This window comes from Camelus ferus, chromosome 2 (assembly GCF_009834535.1).
Source record: "Camelus ferus isolate YT-003-E chromosome 2, BCGSAC_Cfer_1.0, whole genome shotgun sequence".
Lineage (NCBI taxonomy): Eukaryota > Metazoa > Chordata > Mammalia > Artiodactyla > Camelidae > Camelus > Camelus ferus.
This window is the reverse complement of record NC_045697.1, coordinates 48,938,429-48,960,951: the sequence shown is the minus strand read 5'-3', so window position 1 is coordinate 48,960,951 and position 22,523 is coordinate 48,938,429. Positions and strand designations below refer to the sequence as shown.

At 37.9% G+C, this 22,523-nt stretch overlaps 1 protein-coding gene and 1 long non-coding RNA gene across 3 annotated transcripts in view; both read left to right on the top strand.

Annotated features, from left to right (window-relative positions):
* The window catches only part of SHROOM3 (shroom family member 3), a 297,161-nt gene that overhangs the window by 18,473 nt on the left and 256,165 nt on the right, over positions 1-22,523 (top strand). The window lies entirely within an intron of this gene.
* Positions 1,945-22,378, top strand: LOC116656804. The gene is made up of 3 exons (XR_004311778.1): positions 1,945-2,102; positions 21,736-21,742; positions 22,368-22,378. It is a non-coding gene; the product is annotated as an uncharacterized LOC116656804 (long non-coding RNA).

The following is a 22,523-nucleotide window of genomic DNA, read 5'->3' as shown; positions in this document are numbered from 1 at the left end:
ATCTTAGAGAAAAAACTTTCAGTCTTTTACCATTGAGTATGATGTTAGGTGTAAGTTTTTCATATATGGCCTTTATTATGTCACACTTAAATTTATAAAAGGACTAAAATAAAATACAGATATTTATATCATTTTGAGGAAGGAAAGCATGGTAACTAAAAGCAAAAATTACAAGAGAAAGAAAAGATAATAGATTTGATTATGTAAAAAATGAAAATATTTATATGGAAGAAGCTCTATAAACTGAAATGATATGATAAATAGCTGTAAGATCCTTAATATAAAAGAACTCTCACATATAAATAAGAAAAAAATGCTACAAAAGCTGAATTTGGCAAAGGACATGAATGTACAAAACACAGGAAGAGAATAACAGGGAGCCGGAGAATATCTAGGAAAAGGGTTTATCCTCCCTAGTATTTAAAGAAATAAAAATTTATATGAGATAGAATTTTTTTTTTGATTGAAGTATAGTTGACTCACAATATTATATTAATTTCAGGTGCACAAAACAGTAATTCAATATGTTTATAAATTACATTTTATACAAAATTATTATAAAAGATTGACTATGTTCTCTGGGCTGTATATTACCTCCTTGTAGCTAATTTATTTTATAACTAATAGTTTGTAAAAATCCCCCTCACCTATCTTGCTTGTCTCCTCACCATACTACCCTCTGGTAACTAGTTTGTTCTCTATATCTGTGAGTCTGTTTTTGTTTTGTTACATTTGTTCATTTGTTTTACTTTTTAGATTCCTCTTCTATGTGAAAACATACAGTATTTGTCTTTCTCTGTCTGGCTTATTTCACCAAAAGCTTTCTTTTTAAACCTCTAAGACTGACAAAGATGAGGAAGAGTAATAACATGCACTTGGTAGTAGTAATTCCATACATTTTCTTTGGGAATACAGATTGGTTCAGTCTTTCCAGGAAGGCACCAAGTATTAACTCTTAAAAATGTGCATACTCAGAAATTATATAACTCTGGGTTTATCCTACAGGAAAAAATCATCCAAGATGCATGTACAAGAATGTTCACTGATACATTATCGAAAAGAGCAAAAAGTGGGAAATAACCTAAAAATGTCTAACAACTATGGGGCCACTAAAAATGCTGATGCAGACCTTCCCTTGGATACTGAAATCCTTGAAAGTTCAAGTTTCTTATATTTGCATAGAACCTAGGTACATTCTCTTTTATACTTTATTTTCTTTTTTATGTGTTAACCATTTATATTGTTTTTTTAACTGAAGTATAGGTGATTTACAATTTTGTATTAATACCTCTCATATTTTTTTTTCGGGGGGGGGAGGTGATAATTAGGTCTATTTATTTATTTATTTTTAGAGGAGGTACTGGGGATTAAACTCAGGACCTTGTGCATGCTACGCATGTGCTCTACCACTTGAGCTATACCTTCCTCCTAGTACCGCTCATATACTTTAAAGTACCTCTAATTTATTTGTAACACCTAATACAATGTAAATGATATATAAATAGTTGATACAATGTAAATGCTCTGCAAATAGCTGCCAGCATGCAGAAAATTCAAGTTTTGCTTTTTGGAACTTTCTGGAATCATTTTTTCAAACATTTTTGATCCATGATTGGCTGACCCTGAGATATGATAGGCTGACTGTACCTGTTTATCTAGCTATGTAAGCATGGAAAGATGATATATATATATATGAGGGAGAAGCAGATTGCTAAATAATATACCTAGTACAACCCCAGTTTTATTTATTTATATGTTTTTTGACAAAATTGAGGACACTTTATATACAAAAGTATTAAAAATCGTTGTGTCAGATAGTGGTATTTTAAATGATTTATATTTTCCTCTTTTTTTCATTTCCTTTTCTAAGGTTTCTACAACAAACAAACGTAGTCTTGTTTATAGTAATCGTTTTTGTTTATTAAAAATAGTGGCGACTTTTTATCGTGGTAAAATACACAACACATAATATTTACCATTTTAACTATTTTTAAGTGTACAATTCAGTGGCATTAAGTACATTTATGTTGTTGTGCAGCCATCACCACTGTCCATTTCCAGAACTTTTCATCTTCCTAGACTGAAACTGTACCCATTAAGCTGTAACTTCCCATTCTCTGCCCCCTAGTGATGTCTCTTAAAATCAGGAGTATTCTGTATTCAATCATGTTTATCCATTCTTTCTCCCTCCCAACTACACATATACTTAAAAAAAATTACAGTTTTATTGAGATGTAATTCACATACAAATCTTCCATCACACATACACTTTTGAAGTATTTTAGCACTCTTTGTCTTTCTTTTTTAATTGGAACCATTTTAACCATGCATGAAGTACAACATTGGAGGTGAAAGCTCTTGAATTGCTTTGGAAGAAATTCTAGAGGAAAAATTATAAGTGAATTCTACCTGCCAGAAACCCATACACAGTCTTTGGAAACTGCCTCCGGGTACTTTCAGAAACTATTTAAAATGGTGTTAGTTAGGTCCAGCTCCCCTCTGAAAGTTGAGTTAAGCTCAAGAGCAGGAATCCATTAATAGGTCAACAGCAGGAGAGAAGCGGGGACTGGAAGGGGCCTGGAGCAGCTGCGGTCCATTCGGTAGTTTAAAATTGGCTTTTCTTTTATTCTCTTATTCCTGCTACCCCCATAGAATCCACGAAGAATAGGGATGTTTTCTCCTGCACATCCGATGATAATAACAGGCCCAGATCTCTTTGAACATAACCAGCAAAGAAAAGAAACACCCGTGGCCATCAAACCGGGTAAAATAGTAACATAATCTCTGGTTTGTAGTTTGAATCCTATTAATGATAATGGTGTAGAATTGTACAGTGAGAATGCTTTGGGAGTTTTTAAAGCTCGATTTTTTCAAAGACTGCATTCCTCATTAGACCTTCCCCATTAAGGCATGCTTGAATGATGCTACACAGCCGAATAGTTGGGATTTTTTTCCACTCTTGTCATAGTCTGAAGACAAAGGATTCTTCCGCCTGCCCAAGTTCCCGGGAGCCTAGGCTGAGCGGCTGTGACAGCGGGTCAGCAGGGAGCTCTTTGTGCCGGCTTCGGATTGCCGTCAGGCCTCATTCACTAAACAGGATCAAGTTGGAGCAGGGGATGGAGGGGAAAAAAAAATGAATGAAGGAAAATCCACGCAGCCAGATACGGCGCCATGATCCGCTTTTCCCTTTCACTGATGCTGAGTCACGGTGCCGTCTAAGCCAAAGCACGGAAGACTAAAATCCTCCTCTTAAGTACACTGCGTCTTCTCTGTGCTTTGGCTGAAGTGATGTCGCTACAGTTGAACAAATGTGGCTACAGTTGAACAAACGCTAACATTAGTGTGGCAGCTTACTTGACGTCTTCTGAGCAGCATTGAGGCTGGTGTAATGGAGCTGGGGCCCTGCAGTTGGTACCGAAGGTTCCTCCTCATGGCCTTACAGTCTAGCTTGTCCTCAATGTCTACTGGCCTCAATTTCCTCATCTGTTAAGTACGAGGATAAAGAGGGTTAACACATATGTTTGTTACATATTGAGGTATACTTCTAATTCATTATCATTAGAACTTCTATATTTGAATTTAGAAGTTGTGTGTATATGCCTCTTCTGGATTATGTGTGTATGGATGTCAGCCATTACCCAAAGGGACAACTGTTTAATATTACCCAAGGGAAAGTGTTGAGGGCTGTATAAGTTAAAATTAACATTTCAGGAATGGACATATCCACTGGCATAGCATAGTGATTAAGCACCCGTTAGAATCTGGGGCCTCTAATCTGAGCCCTGTCACTTGCTAACCCTGTGCCTTGGACAAGTTATTTAAGCTCTCTGTCCCTTGATTTCCTCATTTATAAAACTGGGATAAAAGGGGATAATTACTTCATAAGAGCATTGTGAGGTTTTAATGAGTTAATAGAAGTAAAACTCTTAGAGCAGAGTGAGTATCATTACTATTATCTAGTTAATTGGAAGAGAGTTGGAGAGAGGAAAAAGAAAGAGGGAGTCAAATAAAACCCTCCTGCCCCCAGTCAAACCAAACCAAACCAAAGAGTCATCAAGAGAGGGAAAGTCAGTGGGGAAGGCAGGGACCCAGATAAAGACACAGATGCACAAACACAGCAAAACAGACACAAAGACACTTTCATCCTTGTCTTGTGACCTTTCTGTCTCTTACCACTGAAAGGTTTAGAAGCCATGCTACGTCTTTACACTGTAGGCTGTGTGTTAGTTTGCTAGGGCTGCCATAACAAAATACCACACACAAAGTAGGTGGCTTACACAGCAGAAATTTTTCTTACAGTTCTGGAGGCTGAAAGTCTAACATCAAGGTGTCAACAGGTTTGGTTTCTTTGAGGCCTCCCCCCTTGGTTTGCAGATGGCACCTACTTTCTGTGCCCTCATGTGGTCTCTCTGTGTGTGCACATCCCTGCTGTCTCTGTGTCCAAATTTCCTCTTAGAAGACACCAGTCATATTGGATTAGGACCCATTCTAACAGCCTCATTTTAACTTAAGCACCTCTGTGTAAAGTTCCTATTCCAAATACTGTCATACTTTGAGATACTGGGACTTAGGACTTCAACATATGAATGGAGGCTGGGGGAATACGGTTCAGCCCATATAGGCTTTTTGCTTCATAGACAATGAGAAATTAGCCACAGAACCAGAATTTACTCCAGTATCATATAAAGGAGTCAAAAGGAGTTGTGAAGCCAGTAATGAAGTTTGTTTGAATATCTCATGTGATACTTCTATCAGTTGTATGAAAGATATCTGATGTTTATGGAGAAAATTAGACTTTCATGGAAAAATGATAGACATTTGGCAATAATTTTTGGTTTGGTTTAGACATTTGATACATAAGATTTTGGGTTTGGAAAGTGGGTTTGAAGTTATGTCAGAGAGGAAAGTAGAATCTACACTAGTTATGTCAGCAGAGGAAATTTAATATAGGGAATAAACATGAATCTATTTAGTACCATCTGCTCACAAGGAGCAATTTAGCATGATATCATCAATGAGGGACACATGTGATGTTCTGTGGGACGTGAAGATGGTCCTCTGGGGACTCTGACGGAGACCATGACAGAGAGCAGAAGGGTTGACCTAGCCCTGAGGTAAGACAGTGAGAGTGTACTGTTGTCCTGTTAGTGGAAAGCAGAAGACTTGTGATCCTTGAGAATTGTTTTCAGGGAAGAAAAATTAATATCAATAGCTGGGTACCAGATGCCAGATACTTGTGTTAATTTGCTCAAGTAAAGTCATCACATTGGAAATAGCAGCTACAACTGGCATCGCCTGATTACGTTTACAATAATCCATAATCACCATCCAGGTTGAATACATCTTCTGCACAGGCCAAGCTGGTAAATTAAATGGGAATGTTAGGAGTTGCCATTCCTGCATCTTCTCAGTCTTTGGTGGTGGCATTAATCTTTCAATTCTCCTGGGAATGTGATGTTGCTTTTAGTTGACTGTTGAGGGTAGGGTGGAAGGAGTTTCAAGAGCTTCTACTTGGCCTTCCAACAGCATTTTGCCACCTTCCAGCATGGAGATCAGACCAGTTTCCAACGTGTATACATCAATTATATACTCAAGAACTAAGGAAATAACTACAGGGTGGGTCCTATAAAATAAACTTGAGCTCAGATCTCATGTATCACCCAAGTACCATAGTCTTCTCTTTGAATACTGATCTCCAGTGGTGTTTTGGGTCCCCAGGAATTAGCATCCACTCAGAACAAGTATCTAGAAAATTTCAAAGATCTATAGACTCTTTAATTTCCCTCAATTAAAAACCCAAGACTTCACTTGAATCTTATTAAAAAAGTTGATCCACATCACTTGCTTATCCAAGCTAGTGTATGTGTATATACTGACTGATGCTTGATACCTGCTATGACAGGCATCCTTTGCTATGGGGGCTCCCCAGAAGCCTGGCCAAGACTTTCTCAGAATCACATCACAGGCTGAAGCTCCTCCCACTCAGGACTCCTTCCCTCCCTCTCCTTTCACAGGTGTCAGACCTGCACAGCAATCAGAAGGCTCTCTCCTCCTATCCCCAGTCCTTCACCCCTTTAAATTCCACAGGTGTTCCCCCCACTACATGTCTTTCACAACTTGTTCCACTTTGGCATTTATTTCTCAGAGCACCTGAGCTAACACAGAAATCAACTCATCATGCAAAAAAGCTTGAAGTCCATTGAATAGTAGATTGTTGACAAGTCTGAGATTTCTGGGCCTTAGGGAGCCTAATTTTATTTTCTCCCAATAACTGAACGTTTAAAAAATTAATTAAATATGCCATACAAATAAGTCCTGAATAGAGTTGGTTTCTTTCCCCTAGAAAAATGTCTAGGTGACAAAGTGTTGCTTCTGGACATACATTTTTAAAGTGGATCCAGGGACAAGATGAAATTCCTGAGATTGGGAGCAGACGCTGGGAACCTGGGCAGCATTTAAACGTTTGTCTGTCTCTGCTCTATATTTTGCTTTCTATTTTATATCATGAAGTGTTAACACAGGATCTAATGTGTCAAAAATGAAAAATGTGGGTATCATGTGGTGCTCTCAACAGGCTCCTTGAAGAATGTTTTTTCCTTCTGTCAAGGATCAGCTAAAATTGAATTTGGCTTTGTTTGCCCTTTGTCACCCAGGCATTAGGGTCAGACTCTTGTCTGACCTAAGTGAGGCCGTGATGGACAGTTCTGCAGAGGGCATTATCACAGCCTAATCAGGTAGACTGAAAGCAAAATTGTTCTTCTCTTCTCCCACGGCATCTGCTCCTTCGCGCTCTTCCCCTTTCGTGTTCTCGTCTAACTCGCCTTGTGAATTTTCAAGGTGCAGTACTATTCATTGTTAATAGTGAGAGAGAGATTTTGGTTACAGAGCAGTTGTAGGAATCAAGTCTTCTGCCTTGTAGACTGACTTCCTCAGGGACAGAGCAATGCCAGGAAGCCTTGGCCACTGAGCCACCACCAAGTCTGTAATATTTTTTTATCTGATGCAGAAGGGGGACCCTGCTATTTCCTGGATGCTTTAGGCTTTCATTCAATAGTAATGATGCATTTAATCTTGGGAGAATCTAAAACATTCACCTTGTAATAGTAACAATAAGTCTAAGTCTGGAACCAGCAGAAGTCTTGCAAAAAATGATCAAACTAAAACAACAAAACCAAGGCCTCTTTTTGTTTGTTTGTTTCCTTTCTTAATTTTACATCTTAGCAATAATAAGAGACAAGGATGAAATGCCTAGTTTGGGGGCTGAGGATGCAATGACAATATAGGCTTAAGAGAAAGTAAAATACTGCTAAAATAGTATTTTGTTTCTCTGCCAGAGGAGTAATAGAAGGAAATAATTATCTGTTGCATTTATGCTTTGTGCCAACCCTTGTACTAAATGATTTTTATGTATATGTATTATCTGTGTCCTCTCTAGAAGCCCGAAAGGGAAGCGTGTCATCTCCATTTTATTGATGAGTAAACTGAAGTTTAGAGATGTTAAGTTAACCCGAGATCACATGGCTTGTTAGTGGTCCCTCTGGGATTCAAACCCAGGTCTGTCTGACTTTAAATTATGAATGAAAGTGAATGATCATGGAACTCTAAAAGACAGAGCAAATGCTAGTAAGAGGGGCTAACACCCAAGGCAGCTAAGCAATGGGTTTGCGCTCCTGGTGATCACCCCTAATGTGCTTTGTGAATCTAATCAGGGTCTGAGAGACCTTGCAAATGAAGACACTGAAACTTCCACCAGTGATCTTCAAGGAACTGAGGAGAAAGGGGAAGTGTAGAAAGACATGAGATGAAGAGATGTAGTCCCCACTTGCCTAAACCTAGTTGTAATTTGACTAAGATTAGCTCTGAGGCACACTGAACCCTCATTTGCACTGGCTTGAGGAAGTTAGAACCAGAACTTAGGGAAGTGACTTGGTTGTAAGGCTGACTTCCACGGACGATACCCTACTTCCCAGTAACTAATATTAAAAATGGAAATGAGGAGTTCAGGCTTGATTTGGGCTGTCTCCATTGTTCTAAAAGGTGGGACGTGAGGAAGGACAGATAATGGACAATATCTGGATTAACATGAAGGAGCATGAAGAGACCCCCTTGACCGCTTAGAGGACCAGATTCAGCCCCCTGGAAGAGTGTGCTCTCAACTACAGGGCAGAGTGATTGGGCTCCAGCAGAAGGGCTGGGATTAATTTTTAACCTATCCTATTGGCCAAGATTTGGCAAGAGTTGAGGGGAACATTCTGCACAGGAGACACCCCTCCTATACATTGCTAGTGGAAATGTAAATTGATACAACATCCACAGAGAGCGCATTTTGGCAGCATCTATGGGAAGTACAAATTCACATTCTCTCTAACCCAGCAATACCATTTCTAGGATTTGAACTTAAAGCAGAAATACTCACTCATGTGCATAGTGGTTGTACGTACAAGGACATTCACTGCAGCATTCTTGGAAAGAGCAAACAAATGGTAGAATTTCTTGTCACTTAACTTGGATTTTTTACACCATTTTTATAATTCCCTCTTAGGGCTTTCAGTTGCTATCACTTAGCTATTAATTTCTGTAATGAACTTGGGTTCATTTAAAAATTGTGAGATTAGTTCATAGTTATTATGATAAAGCCAAAACAATTTTATATGTATATATACATATGTAAAAAATAATAAACACATATATAAACTAATTGCACATGTTAGATTAACCAATGCTGTTAAAGCTATTTCTAATTTAAAGTGGGTCAGTGTTTTGTTCATGATGATTCATTGTAGGGAGTAGTATGTGATTTGCAACATATAATAAAAGAAATTTTGGTTGTGCCTATAGGTCATGTTCCACTCCTTCTGGAAGTGGCAAGACCAACCCTTGCAGAGTCTGGTGGGTGTGGAGGGTGAGGAGTGAGAAAGGGCTGCTCATCTGAGGCTGCGTAATAAGCTATCAGAAGCAAGTTGACCCAGGTCTCCCATTTAAATTCCCAGTCATCTCCTTTTGCTCTCTTCTCTTTTGCCCCTAACCTGTTAACCTAGTACTCTGGATGAGTGAGAGGACTGGGGTTAGAAAAGATTCCAGTAGGTCAAAGTAGAAACTGGGTTTAATTTGAGGAGACAAGACAATGGACAGTTGAAGATACAGAGCTTTATAGGAAGGAAGATTGAGATTTAAGACGAAAAATGACAAGAATGGATCAGCCAAGTTTTATTTATTTATTTATATTTTTATTGAATTATAGTTGCTGTACAATAGTCTATGTTACAGGTGTACAATATAGTGGTTCACAGTTTTAAAAGTTATATTCCACTTACAGTTATTATAAAATATTGGCTTTATTCCCTGTGTTGTATAATATGTCCTTGTAGCTTATTTTAAGCCTAATAGTTTGTACCTCTTACTCTCATCCCCATGTCTTGCCCCTCCCTATTCCCTCTTCCCACTGGTAACCACTGGCTTATTCTCTGTATCTCTGAGTCTGCTTACTTTTTTGTTATATTCACTTGTTTGCTGTATTTTTTAGATTCCTCACATCAGTGATATCATACAGTATTGGTCTTTCCCTGTCTGATATTTCACTTAGCATAAGGCCCTCCAAGTTCATCCGTGTTGCTGCAAATGACAAAACTTCATTACTTTTTGAAGCTGAGTAGTATTTTACTACTACATCGTATCTTGGTAATTCTAAATAATGCTGCTGTGACCAGTGATAAACAACCTAACCTTATGCCTAAAGGAACTAGAAAAAGAAGAACACACAAAACCCTAAGTTAGTAGAAGGAAAGAAATCATAAAGATCAAGGCAGAAATAAATGAAATAGAGACTAAAAAAAAATAAAAAATAGAAAAGATCAACTAAAAGCTGTTTCTTTGAAAAGATAAACAAAATTAATAAAACTTTAGCCATATTTATCAAGAAAAAAAGGAGAGGGCCCAAATCAGTAAAATCAGAAATGAAAAGGGAGACATTATAAGCGACACCACAGAGATAGAAAAGATCATAAGAGACTGCAATGAACAACTACATGCCAATAAAATGGACAACCTAGAAGAAATGGACGAACTCCTAGAAAGGTGTAATCTCCCCAAGACTGAACCAGGAAGAAATAGAAAATATGAACAGACCAATTACCACTAATGAAATTGAATCAATAATTTTAAAACTCCCAACAAAAGGTCAGAACCAGGTGACTTCACAGGTGAATTCTACCAAACATGTAGAGAAGAGTTAACATCTATCCTTCTCAAACTATCCCAAAAAATTGCAGAGGAAGGAATACTTCCTAACTCACTCTATGAGGCCTGCATCACCCAACCAAGTTTTATCTTCTGATACAATTCTTAAAAGATCTTATTTAAGCTTCACTCTTCCTTGACACAAACAGATTTTAAAACATTCTTTAAAACAAAAATTACAGCTAACTTGTAATTAATACTTAATGTATACCCAAACTTACTGCTCTATATTAACTTGTTTATTCTTTACAGCACATCTATGCAATAGGTCCTATTACAAACCCCATTTTGCAGTAAAGGAAAGAAAGTTAGACTAAGCAATTTGACCCTAGACTCAGAGTTACTCACTATACTCTGTCTCTCTACTTCATAGAGTTTCTATGAGAATCAAGTGAGTTTCTGAGTGTGAAAGTACTTTGAAAACCACAAAGCAGTAGATACTTGAAACCCAGTTCTCAAGAGATAGAAACTGTTATTCACCCTACTCAATTAAACAACCCTTTTAATATAGTACTTGGAAAGCAAGTTACTGTCAAAACTAAAATAAAATTAACCACATATTAGAGGAACACTTTTGGACGGCAGATTAAGTATTAAGAAAAACACAAGGATAAAAAGAAAAAGTGACATATAATCAAGATAAGTTGTAACCAAAAAATAGTCTTTTTGGTGGGGTGAGAGTTTTCCACACAGCTGAAAAGTGCGATTGCATTGCCACGTTGTATGGAACGGTCTCTGCAACAGGGCTGACCTGACTATGAGAGGATAATTGCATGGCCTAATGGTTTGCTCCCACCTTCAATTGCTAATGAAGCTCTTGGAAAATGTATCCCCACTTAACGAATGTGGCTGAAAATGCCAAAAAGCTGTTTGCCAAGGATGTGTTCTCTAGGCCCAGACTGAATTCATTATTTTGTTAGAGTACTGCCACCAAGCCAACCATGGTCAATTTAGCATGCCACATTTCAAGCAGAATTTAATTCATCTAATACATTTGCTTTGTGCGCCACAAATGAAACGAATACCCTATGATCAGGTGACAGCCTGTTAATAATGCTGTAAACAGAAAGTGGTGATGTTCACAGAGAATTCCTCAGTCAAGTCTTGGTTATACTCCCTTTAAAAGCTGGTCCAAAAATTTGCCAAGGAGATCATGTTCCTATCTTGCTTTGTGTCTGTGCCTTTTTAAGAGGAAGAGGTAAAAGGTTGTGTGTGTGTATATACACTGCTTTGTTATGAAACATCACTCACCTTTATACCAAAAAAAGAACAACTAAATGTCTTGACCAAAGAAAGCAACTCTGAGTGACCCTTAATCTGCTATGGGTAAATTTTAACAAAATCATGCAGCTCTTAAGGTTACCTGAAGATTGTTCTCTCTTCTAAGTACGAGTTTCTTCTTTCTTTATGGCCACATGCTTCCATTTTTATAGCAAATATGAATGTAGGAACAGTTGGAATGTTACCCAAAGTGGGAAGGTCTGTATTCAATTGTAACACCCACAGAGCCTGCTATCCCAGGTGGAAAGTGACACATGACTGCATCAAGAATGGGTCCAAGATGGCAATAAGAAAATGTGTTATCATAAATACCATTTACTGAACACTTCTTGTTTCAAGGCTCTGTACATCTAAATGAACACCTGAGAAAGACACCAGGGATCCAGTGAGCATTTAAGGGCAGCTCTCAGGCACTTTGGGCCTCAGAATTACCTGAGAAGAGTTGAGGACTGTATCATGTAGGCTCTGGAGTCAGATTGCCTGATTCTGCATTCTTTGTCTGCCGTTTGATAGCTGTGTGACCTGGGGCAGGTTACTTCATTTTGGTAAGCCTTGGTTAAAAATAAAAGAATGGGAGTTGAAGGGCTACGGAAGGTAGAAGGGGAGGGATAAAAATATACATCTCATTAAGGGTGTTGTAAAGATTGACATAATTCTAGGCACAGTTTCAGGCATATGGTAAGCATGCAGTAAATAATTATTAGCAATTTTATTACTGAGATTATTATTTTCCTCCCTCTACCTGGAATGAGCCATTACTTGATCAAAATGTGTCGTGTACCCAAGATGAACTGGGGCAAAACAAACAAATAAAACACAAAAGCAGATTGAGAAACACAGCTTTGTGTAATTATGCAAATCTCTTCACCAATCAAAAATTTATAGGTGATGCTATTAGATAGTAAAATTAGCTGATTTTCCATTCTTTGCTAATTCACTCAACAATTTTTATTATCAAGTACTGTAATAAATTCTGCTTGAACATAAAGATGGGTCTAATTTAAGATTTGCCTTCAAGAACCACAATCTTGCCATGGTTATGATTGGGAAGCAGTTGGGGGGGGGCACTGAGGGAGCCTGCTGGGGCTCTGGCAATAGTCTATTTCTTGACCTGGGTGATGGGTCTATAATAATTAAGTTATACATTTATGTTTTAACTTTTTGGTGTATATGTTATATTCACAATAAAAAAAGTTTTTAAGAATGGTATGTGAATTACATTTTAATAAAAATGTTATGAGATACTCCTGACCTTGGATTAGGGAGTGGTTTCTAAGATGGATACCCAAAACACAAGCAAGCAAAGGAAAAATATATATGTAAATTTGTTTAATCAAAATTTAAAACTTTTGCTTCAAAGGGAAGTATCAAGAGCATGAAAAGAGATTGGTTTTGTTATTGGCTGTGTGAATTCAAATGGAAAAAGAACTTTCCCCATTGAGGCAGGGGGCTGGGCCAGGCTAGGGCCCAAGCTGGGGCTATATGACTAATTCGGTAACAACTCCACACAACCATCCTTTCTTTCAGTATTAGGGTGAACATTTGCAGAGAAATTTTATTGTGTTGTTATCAACTTGAAGAAACTGTCCTCTGTTTGGAACCTCGCAGCTGTAGAGATCATTATGTCCCCAGAAGAGAAAGTTAAGAAATATATTTCCAGTTCATATGAAATTTTATTTTCATGTAGTTATCTCTCGTAATATAACAGAAGGAAGAGAAAGTATTGGAAGTGTGGAAAACATGTAGTCAATTGTCTAAAAAACCAAAACCAAAAACAAAAACAAATGTGAAAGACAACCCAGAGAGTAGGAGAAACATATTTTGAAATCATTTATCTGATAAAGGTCTAGTATCTAGAATATATAGAAAACTATTACATTTATCAATTCCTCAATGAAGCTGAAATTAAAAAACAAAAGAAGAAAAAAAAGAACTACTTGAAAACAACAATGAAAAGAGACAAATAACTCCATTAAAAATGAGCAAAAGATTTGAAGGTATTTCTCCAAAAAAGGATATACAAATGGAGAACAAACACATGAAAAGATGCCCAATGTCATTAGTCATCAGAGAAATGCAAATCAAAACCACAAAGTACCCCTTCACACCCACTTAGGATGGCTATAATGAAAAAAGCAGACAATAGCAAGTGTTGACAAGGATGTGGAGAAATTGGAACAGCCATACATTGCTGGTGGGTATGTAAAAAGGTGTAGCCACTTTGGAAAACCATTGGATAGTTCCTCAAATAGTTAAACAGAGTTACCACATGACCCCCTCCCCTCAATATTTACTCAAGAGAAATGAAAACGTAAGTCCACACAAGATCTTGTACATAAATGTTTATAGCAGCACTATTCAGAATGGTCAAAACATGGGGGGGAAAAGCTCAACTGTTCATCAACTGATGGATAAATGAAACATGGTATATTCATACAACTGATTATTATTCAATCATGTAAAAGAATGAAGTACTGATTTCAGCTACAACATGGACGAACCTTGAAAACATTATGCTAAGTGAAAGAAGACAGTAATAAAGGACCACACATTGTGTGATTCCATTTGTATAGGATGTCCAGAATAAAAACGAAAAGCAGATTGGTGGTTGCCAGGTGATGCAGGGAGAAGGAGACTAGGGGGTGATTACTGATGAGTACAGAATTGCTCTGAAGGGTAATAAACAATGTTACGGAATTAGATAGTGGTAATGGTTGCAAAACACTGTGAATATACTAAAAACCACTGACTCATATACTCTAATAAGTTGAGTATCATGGTAGGTGAATTATATCTCAATAAAATAAACAAAATACAAAGTATGGGACAATTTCATGCTTTGTAATGGTTATATTTGACTGAATTATGGAGTGTATGAAGAAAATAATAGGAAATAAATTTGAAAATACAAAATGGGATCAAATTTTAATGGACTTCCTTTGCTGGGAAGCTGGCCATGGAGAACCATTAAAGGTTATTTACAGGGTAAATAATGTGATTAGAATGTGGTTTGGGAAGTTTAGTCCTGCATCATTTTCACCATCATCTCTGCATCTGTCCTAGGCTTTGCACTGGAGGGTACAAGTAATTTTGTACTTGGTAATTTAGTTTTGTGTTGGGGAACATATATGATTTTAGAAATTTCCCCCCAAAGGACTTGATCACATTAGCCTAGTAAATTCAATTATATAAACCTTTATAATAATATAAAGCATTATGGATCTATATACATGGATATATATATTATACAGTATGATTTTCTTTCATAGGAAAGGAGTGACCGATAGAAGATGAAAGCAACATTTCTGTCATGTCCACTAATACACATCCCTGATTTGAAGACTAGGAAAAGGAAAATATATTAATGTATTAGTCCAGGTCTCTATTACATTTACATTATGATTAATTGATGAGAGTTGTCAAGAATTGTGAGGGATCTGAGTATTTACCCTATGAACAAGCTAACCTAATAAATGTTGATAGAAGACACAAGACTCCTGAGTCAGAGACGGACTATTTTATTTTGCATTTTACCACGATCAGTTTTGACTTTAGTGGAAGAGTTGACAATTTACGTAAAAAATATGATGAAATTAGTTTTTGGAAGCTCTAAAAAAATGTAGTGTAAAATAAAATGTTAAATGAAGATGTATAAAATCTGTTTCCTACATGGCTTTTTGAATATATGCTTACTGGACATTTTGAAATCTTATAAAGCAAATCTTATAAAGTTGGCTTTTTGGATTGAAAATTACAAGCTGAAATAGATTTTAAGGAATCCAAAGCAAATTGCTTCAACTTATACATTACACTTAACTTTCTCAATGAAGTTTTTCAGAAGGATGGATTCAGTATATATTAACTGCAGATTCATTGTTCACACCACTTTTATTTAATCTAATGTTCCACAATGGGGAAAAAAATTGCAATAAATGAGAAATCATTCAGTAGTGAATTCTCCTAGCATTTTCTACAGTATTCCCTGGGATCCATGTGGTTTAATCAACACAAAACAATGCTGTTTTTTTTTTTTTTTTAAAGCGTCATTCTAGAAATCACGTGAGACAATCTTGCCTGTATTACAATTATATTTTATTTTATTGAAACCTGTTGAACTGCATGGGCATACAAAACACTTAGAGCAGTTGTGCCGGAAGAATATTTCTACGAGTCAGGCGGTATGCTGAGGACAAGTACGTGGAGGAAAATGAGACTTTGGTGGGGACTCTGGGATCTGGAGTTAGCAATTTTTTTAGAGTAGTTTGAAAACTCTTGGTTTTTGAAGGAGTCAGTTACCTAATTAGGTTAGAGAAGCTTGTGTGATTTATACACAAGGAGAGGATCTCTTTACTCTTTTCCTAGACTCCCAAAGTCATCTGCTTCAATTATCTGACCTCCTTTACAGACTGAAGGTCTGGCCTGGGATCTGTTTCCTATAGTTTTCTAAGTGCTGATCCATCTATTATTAAAGAGACTTGGCCCCTGCGCATCAGATTACTGCATTTCTTGTAAACCAGCTTAAGGGCAACAAAATCCAATTCATCTCTAGACACTGGTTTTTTTTTTTTGTTTTTTTGTTTTTTGTTTTGGCTTAGCTCTTTTGTTTGTTTGTTTCTTGGTTAAAGAAGAGCTGTATGTAAATAAGTCCATGGACACATTTCGTTATCAACTTTGCTTACTTTCGAAAGATCTGATCACATAAGCCTTTGTCTTGTCATATAACCCTTTGTCATACTTGCTGTCTGTAATTTTTTTTTGGTTTTGTTCTACTGATGTGTCTTTCTTTTTCTTAAGCAGAAATGGCAGAAGATTAAGAATTAGGATATGTAGCTCTCCTTTCATCTCTTAATTCCCCGTATAGAACCTATTGCATTAAGATAATGCTTCTGGGAATGTGCTATGGGTTTTGGGAGATGTGTCCGACTGCTGGTGAGCCGGGGTAGGCTTGGCTACAGTTTCTGAGTCTGGAGTTCCTATGTGTTTGGAAAAATAAGTAAGGATTAAAGATACAAGAGAATGTTTATAAGATATATTTTGACTAATTCACATGGCTGAAATAAGACAGAGACTGGAAGCAACATTTTCTAGACTGAGTAAGATTTGGTTTAACTTAATATGTGGAAAGAGGAAAGGACAGCCCCTAGGGAAGCTTGGACTGTTGCCCCTTGCTGCAAGACTATGCATGACCTGACCTTTTCCTGCTTTTGTACTGAATTGTCTGGAGGCTTAAAACCATTCTTAGTGCTCAGTTACAGTGATTGTATTAAGTTTAAAAATTTTAAATCGTTGTCATGATTTTTTCCTTTCCACTTTATCCTATGTAGTGTATGTCATTTGTATAATTGGCGTATTGGTGAGTGTATGTGTGTATATATACACACAAACACACACATATGTGTATACATCCTTTTTCTTTCTTATAAAGTCATCTATAATTGTTTTTGCAAAGAAGTGAGAAACAAATGCGTGGTAAAGAACACCTGAGGTGTTCGGAATGGTTCTTTTTCTGTCCATAACCTTTCATTGGCATTTTCTTTTATATCAAGGGAACCTTTTATATCAAGGGAACCCTATTCATTAGAATAGGGCACATAGACAGATGACACAAAACAAAAAGCAAATAAAAAGATCAGGTCTTAGGAGAGTTGACTATGGTTCAACAGAAGCAGCCTTTCAACTTTCCTTTCTTTCTAATACTAGGGATTTTACTCAGATTGCAAAAATGCGGTTGAGCATTAGTGACCCAGAGGCCCAACATCTGTCAGCAGAAAGTGCAAGGGCTCTGATTACAACTGAAGTTTCAGAGCCTGGGCGGTGGGCCTGACATTGAGAAAATGGAGGGCCAGCCCTCTGTCTCCATCTCTTGCTCCCCACTTCCTTCTCTGGGACCAAGTTCTCATGCCCCCAACCCGGCCTGAAGCTGTTGACCCTTTACTCTCTATTCTGCCAACCATAATCTAACCGTCCAGTGTCCTGTTCCCTCAAGTCTGTTAGGAGAGAGAATCTAATGTGATAAACAAATTCACGGTGGGTATGAGATAATAGAAGAGCTGTCAGATCACATAGGAAACCCAATGTAGTCACCTTTCCATGTTGTTTCAACGTCCCTTGTGTTCTCTGGATTTTGGAGTTCTGTCGAATTAGCAGTCAACCATTGTTTGTTTCCCCTACCTTACGTCCTCACCTTCCTGCCTCTCACTGCCTGCAAACAGCCTGGTCTCTGGGTTTCTTGTTTTGTTTTCTCACATGAAAAGGAAGATTTAAAGCTCTCTTTGGCTAGAGTTGATAAGACAGATTGCAAAGTAGGTAAGCCCCTAAATGAGTATTTTTTCCCTAAATATAAATAGATTTGATAGGCCATTGATGACAGAAGTGTTACATGTTTGGAACATTTTGTTTCAGAAATGAATGTTCAGAGCTGGAGCCATTCATGGTGTGTTTACCTGGCTATGACCAGGTAAGGGAGTTTCCTTCATCTCCATATTGAGGCTTTGAGGCTTTGTTGCTTTGGCATAAAAGAGGAAATAGTGGTGAATATTTGAGACATCCTGATGGTATGGCATTGGGAGAGCAGGTTAGCTTTGTCCAGTCATCCCTTTGTGTCAGCTATAAAAGGCAGTATCTTCACAGAATGTTGGCTTGACTGTGACCAGTGTTTTGCCCCGGAGTACCTGAAAAGGTTTATGCGTCACCTTTCTGTCCTTTCCCAAGTCATTTGAAAATAAATAGCAGAGAGAATAATGTGATCGGGGGTTCTGATTGTATTTATTGCTTATGTAGGGTGCTAGGAGGCAAGGGGATGCTTCATTATTCTTTGTGCCTTATGTGCCTGGAATGTATCATAATCACTAAATGTCTGTAAAGACTAAATAGAACAAATCGTTTGGGGAAATTAGTCCTACATCATCATGTGATTCATTTGCATAGATACTAAAATATGGGAGCAGTTTGGCCATTTTTATTTTTTCTACTTTCCTGCCCCTTAAACAGACACGAATGGAATTTTACAGTTGTGACTAGTTGCTTCCCACTCCCTGGGACTTGCGGAAGAAACTCTGTGTTCCCTGCTGTTTCTTCAAGATCAGCAGTTTCCATCACTGCTGGCTGGGCTGGAGGTGAGCACAAGTGTGTTTGGTCAGTAAGCATAAGTATTTGTAATGCTAACTCTATCTACTGCAAAGAGCACAGCAAGCTGTGTACTTAATTGGAAATTCAAAAAGGCAGGAGCAGACAATGGATGGCTAGTATATTTTGAAAAGGATGTTTAAAATATGCAGAAAAGATTATTTGTCTATAAATAGGACTGACAGTTCATAACCGCATAGTTAAAACCTCTTTCATAAACATTTGAATGAGATGGGGTCAGGACAGGAAGACTGATCATGGAACTTTAAGATCCTCATGAGTGCTGGCAATGCCTGTTGGGAATAAACCTATGGCCTGGCTGACCAACCACTATCTGGCTCCCACTCCATTGGCATATATTCAATAATTCGTGTAAAGTGAAAAGAAAAAAAAAAAAAAAGAACTGGGTCTTTGGTGGTGTTGGGAGGGGCAGTTCCAGGAAAAAAAGCCACATGCTAGTGTCTTAGTGATAGCCAGGACCACCAAGTATGGCCATGCAGATTTTGCTCTGCACGACGCCTGGGGTCCCCATTCACATAGATTCCAAAATGAATGACACCCCCCTGTAGTTGTGCAATGTCTCAGCCCCAGCGGTAATCATTTATTTGGCGATTTGGAAATGTTTCCAGAGTATCCCTTGTGAAGGACAAAGGTCCACTGTGTATCTTACATACTTCATGATTAACCCTGTAACTTGCACAGACTAATTAATAAATATCTATTTGGTGAAGAAACAAGAGAAAAGTAACTTTAAAGAGAATAGCTTAATTGAAATATAATTTGCATATCATAAATTCACCCCTTTAAAGTGTACAATTCAATAATTTTTCATATATGTATGGTGTAGTACAACCACCACCATAATCAATTTTAAAGCATCTCATTACTCTCATTGCCCCACAAAATCTCATACCCATTGACAGTCACTCCTGTTCCCACCTTCTCTTAGCTCCTAGCAGCCACTGGTCTACCTTCTGTCCCTATAGGTTTGCCCACTCTGGACATATCTTATAAAGAGAATCATACATTATAAGGCCTTTTGTGACTGGCTTCTTTCACTTAGTGTGATGTTTTCAGGGTTCTCCCATGTTTTATTATGTATCGGTACTTCATTTCTTTTTCTTGCTAAATTATATTCTATTGTATGGATATGCCACATTTTATTTTTTCATTCATCAGTTAGTGGATATCTGAGTTACTTCCACTTTTTGGCTATCATGAATAACACTGTTGTGAACATACATGTACAGATTGTGTGGACATGTATTTTCAGTTCTCTTGGATATATAACTAGGAGTAGAACTGCTGGGGAAAAGGCACTATTTAGTTTAGAAACCTCTCCACTACTAACTGTTATATTAAAAGTCATCTTCTTAAGGGTATGGGTCTGGCTTGGCTAGTACATCTTGGTCCTACACCAGCCTTCAATGCCCGACCCTCACCCTTGCTGTGAACCAGCAGGTGAACCACAGAAAACTGAATTGTACTAATGGTTTAGTCTCTTTGAACAGGGTCAGACTTACACAGAATTCACTCTGATTTATTATTTTGCTACTGCACTTGGCACACAGACAGTATTCATTAAGAATTGGATCTATAGAGTGGAAACAGAGGTTCCCTGTTTCCATCAGTCAACTCTCAAAGGATGGATGGAGCCAACCAGATTATTCTAGGGCCTTCGCTCTTATTTCCTTGCCATCCTTCTTTCTTTTGGTCTTTTTGCTTTTCAATAGTGCCACTCACCAAACTAAGAGACCTGAAACACAGATAACTTAGCCAAAGTATTTTTATAGTCTCTAGGTGAAAAGAACCTTTAATAGGTTTGTCATCATGGTTTTTCTGTGCCTTGTAAATTGTGTTGTTTATTCTGAAACTACGAAGGAGTTACAATCTGCTTCTTTCAGCCTATTCTTAGTTTCTGGCATTGTGCTGTTAGAGTTATTATTAAAGATGGTAAAAAGAACTTGAGGTAATGGAGGCAAATTGTTTAGTGTATAAATTACAGTATTTATTTTTTAAAAAATGGTCTCTAAGTGAGAAGAAGGACCACCAATATGATTTTTAAAAATAGACTGTATTTTCATCATCATGGTAACTTCATGCATAGGTGCTCCGGTTATGACTTTGCAAAGTGAACATTATCTTAGAACTGAAATCCTAGGATTAATGGACTTGTCAAAAGTCTGGTTTTTAACGAGCCAAAGCTGTTTGAACTGTGCCGACATTAACAGTTTTCTTGTGGCATGTATATCTGAGTAGGAGGTTATTAAGAGTGGGTAATGAGAGGGATGCTGTTTGACTCTTAAGGAGAACGTTGTTTCATTGGAGAGAAATAAAATGTGGACTCCTTTTAGGCAAAGCAGTTTGCATTTCTGTTGTCCAGATTTCTTAAGAACTTGATAAAGCATAACCTCCACCGTATCCAGCATTCCCCATTTATTCTTCTTGGACTCTTTTCCAGAGAATGAAGTCGGTAGATTCATAGGTTGGCCTGAGGTTTTTGAATAGTGAGCTTTGGGGGAATGTTTAGGAAGTGTTCCAGCAAGCCATCAAGACTGTTGACAGGTGGCCAAGCCACGGGAAAGAGTGTTAGCAACAACAACAGCTCACACTTACAGAGCTCTCCATCGTGTGTCAGGCGGTGCCCTAATCACGTTACGTGTATTAACGCATGTGATTCTCACAGCAATCCCATGAGGTCAGTTGGTTTTTATCCTCCATTTGGATGCAGGAACTCAGGGACAAATACATTAAAGAACTGCCCAACATCCACAGCCATGAATTGAACCCGGGTGGTCTAGTTCCAGAGGCAGCGTCCTTAACCACTAAGTGTTCCCGCACAGCGTGGAAACACGGAAAAAGCCTCACGTCTGCCTCTGGAGGAAGGAGAGAAGGCAGGGCTCAGTTTCCTGCCAGCACTTTGCCTAAATGACCTGGTGAACTGAGGCCTTCTCCTGGCCTTTCACATCTTGGATAATTTCAGAGGGCAAAAGAAACATCAGTTTTACAGAATTCTTTTGTGGCCAGAAGGTACCAGCCTGGTATAGATCTAGCCTATCTTTAAAGATATACCCTTTCTTTTTTTTTAAATAGAGAATGAGTACTATTGTATGCAAACTGTCTTTTATTATGGCTGGTTTGTGGGCACTGGCAAACGAGTCAAATTAAGAAGAGTTGAAATTTAAAGTTGAAAAAGCCAAGTCACAAGACCAGAGCAAAGTGAGAAGAATGTAATTTGTGTGTCTATTCAATCCCTAGGGTGATTTTTCATCTCCGGTACTTAAAATGTACAGAAACAGTCTAACTGTGGCCTAATGAAATAAAGAGCCACCCTGTCTTTTCATTTCTGCTTTTTGAAGTTGCACAGATGTCAGATGAAGATAAATAAATACGGTTAACAGCTTCTGGGGAAACAAAATGTGCTTTGGAAGAATGAGTCAAGGCAGGAGCCAGGCTTCACAGACTTAGAGCAAATGAAGGTCTCCTTCAGGACAAAATGCGTCTGGGGAATTTTAGAAGAAGCTTTCTTGAAGAATGAGCCCAGCCCCAAATCGTGCGACCCTTGAGACGCTCCTTAGTCAAGTAAGGAAAGACAAAAGAGTCAGTTTATAAAATGGATATTGACTGGTGGAATAGAGGTGCGTTCAGCCAACGGAATGGCTGGATTTTGTTTCAGCGATGGGGATCAGCGCACTGGGGGCAGGGTGCACATCACTCACCCATAGCTCCTGATGCACACTAGAGTACCTGCTATTTCATAACAAGAACAACAGCAAAAAACAACTACCATTTACTACACTTAACCACGTGTGCTCTGTATTATTATCACCTCCCTTTTATGAATGAATAAGCTGAGTCCTGGAGAGTTAAGTCAATAGCCA